Source organism: Oncorhynchus mykiss, unplaced genomic scaffold (assembly GCF_013265735.2).
Source record: "Oncorhynchus mykiss isolate Arlee unplaced genomic scaffold, USDA_OmykA_1.1 un_scaffold_368, whole genome shotgun sequence".
NCBI classification, from domain to species: domain Eukaryota; kingdom Metazoa; phylum Chordata; class Actinopteri; order Salmoniformes; family Salmonidae; genus Oncorhynchus; species Oncorhynchus mykiss.
The window spans coordinates 122,430-125,431 of NW_023493815.1; positions in this window are offsets into that span (position 1 = coordinate 122,430).

The following is a 3,002-nucleotide window of genomic DNA, read 5'->3' on the forward strand; positions in this document are numbered from 1 at the left end:
GCCTGGCTTCCTGTTAATGACTCCATGGTGAGCAGCTCAGCACTCCTCTCTGCCTCTCTCTGGATGGACTCATCACGCCTGGGGGATTAGAGAGGATATTACTCATCCAGACCCAGAACATGTTCAGTGTTTAGTCATTTATACATCCAGTTAGATTCACTTCCCTGAGTGAGCAAGATGGCAGTTCAGTCTTCTACCATTGGGTGTTGCTGCAGCCATGTGGTGTGCCTGAGGTTTTACGACAATCTCTCTCCTCACCCAGACTCTGTCCTCCTATCTCTGGTAAACCACTACATTGTTACAGAGCTGTGGCCAGCAGTACCTACCTGAATCCCAGTAAGCCAGTGTAGATGAGCAGGAAGAACAGCATAGAGTAGCACCCTCCACAGAGGGGTTAGTGGACAGAGGTTAGTTACCTGAATCCCAGGAAGCCAGTGTAGATGAGCAGGAAGAACAGCACAGAGTAGCACCCTTCACATAAGGGTTAGGGGACAGGGTTAGGGGTTAGGGGCCGGGGTTAGGGGACAGGGTTAGGGGCCACGGTTAGGGGCCTGTGATAGAGGTTAGGGCTTAGGGGCAAGGTTAGGGATCAGAGATTAGTTACCTGAATCCCAGGAAGCCAGTGTAAATGAGAGGGAAGAACAGCATACATAGCAGCACCCTCCACAGAGGATTGTCCGCCGCCAGCTCCCCACACCAGATCTGGTCAGGAGAGCCTGCGGGAAACAGAACGGAAGACTCAGGACCAGATCTGGGTCAGGAGTGCCTGGGGGAGACAGAACAGACGACTCGGGACCAGTTCTGGATCAGGAGAGCCTGGGGGAGACAGAACAGACGACTCAGAACCAGTTCTGGATCAGGAGAGCCTGGGGGAGACAGAACAGACGACTCAGGACCAGTTCTGGATCAGGAGAGCCTGGAGGAGACAGAACAGACGACTCAGGACCAATCACAGAAACAGTGCTACACAACAACGCATAAGGGAACACCTGCTTTAGAAACCGTTTAATCCACTTCTACTCCACTAGATCTCACAAGACGTGAGGCAGTGTAAGGAAAATATTTGAGAGAAGTGTAATTAATTAAATACAATTCAAAAGGCTAGTGATAATATAACTGGAGTTACCTGAACCCCATAATGACCTTTGACCTACCTGAACCCCAGAGTGAGCAACAAAGCTCTTGTCATCAGCCTCCAGAGCCAGCCTCAGACAAGTGGTTTGACCCCAGGATGAAGAGATCCGGATTAGCATCCTCTGGGCACGCTCCTCATCACAGCAGTGGCACTCACTGAACACACCTGCGACAACACACACGCACACAGGACATACACTGAACACACCTGACAGACAGGACAAGACCACTCACGGAACACACCTAAGAGAGACAGGACTTGGTCACTCAGTCTCACCACAAGATAACAGGACTGAACAGATGGGAGAATAATTTGTAAAATAACAAAGTCTGCTCATTAATTTCCAGTGCTTGACTTGGACTGAAATAGATGTCAGTACTCATTTTTGGTGCCGGTAAAAATGTATATTTAGGTGCAGGGCCCAGTTGCATAAAACCCTTCAGAGTTTACCTTAAAAACCTCTTACTTCTACCCCCTCCTTTTTCGAACATTCTGTTAAAAATCGCGCAACTTTTCAGCGTCCTGCTACTCATGCCAGGAATATAGTATATGCATATGATTAGTATGTGTGGATAGAAAACACTCTGAAGTTTCTAAAACTGGTTAAATCACGGCAGTGACTATAACAGATCGTGTGTTTCATTGAAAAACGCAAGAAAAACTGCTCTCTGAAAGCTAAAAATAATTTCCATAAGTCACTTCCACGAGTTGTTAAAAGAGGACAAAATTTAATAACGACCTGCATGCAATTCATACAAATTCCACACGATGTCGCCATTGTCGTCCATTTTCAATTGAATTAATTGTTGGAAAATCCATCTATCTGGCATCCGTTTCTTCCAGTCTTCACCCGGATGTTGTTAATGTAGACATTGGCAGCCATTGATTTGCAAACAAGGAGCTATTGAATAGACATCGCCCTGTAATCATTTTGATAGATTATAAACGTTTACTAATACCTAAAGTTGGATTACAAAAGGATTTCGAAGTGTTTTTGTGAAAGTTTATCGTCAACTTTTTTAATTTAAAAAAAATTACGCAGCGTTTAAAAACGATGTTTTTTTCTGAATGACACAGCTTCCATACAAAGCTATTTTGGGTATATATGGACCAATTTAAACGAAAAAAAGACCCAATAGTGATGTTTATGGGGCATATAGGAGTGCCAAGAAAGAAGCTCGTCAAAGGTAATGAATGTTTTATATTTTATTTCTGCGTTTTGTGCTGCGTCGGATAAGCGGAGTCTCTGTTTACGTCGCATTCAGGCATTTTCAGGTGGTGCATGCTATCAGATAATACCTTCTCATGCTTTCGCCGAAAAGCATTTAAAAAATCTGACTTGCTGGCTAGGTTCACAACGAGTGTAGCTTTAATTCAATACCCTGCTTGTGAATTTTGATCAAGGTTTGAGTTGTAACGAGTACATTTAGCATTTAGCGTAGCGCATTTGCATTTCCAGGTGTCTACTTGAGACATCTGCGTCTCAAGTAGAATCAAGAAGGAAGGAATTACCTTAATAACTACATGAGTGGAACAATTCATGTATTATGGATTGATTGTTTTGATTGTTGTTATGCTAATGGTGACATGGGTAAAGAATTTGTGTACCAAAGACATTGACACTTCTCAGCATGTCCTGGTGAATGAAGAGGGGCGAACTCTGATCCTGAGAGTGAAACTGACCTATATCCAAATTGCAATTTTTGATGATAATGATAATACTCAGGAACTGTAGCAAGTTTATGCTAATGAGACATAGAGTCCATGGGCATTGCCTTATAAATAGTGAGATCATGATGCTTGTCCTGGGTCATGTTCATTAGGCACTAAAAGGAATAAATCTTATTAAACCTGGAGTCACTACCTG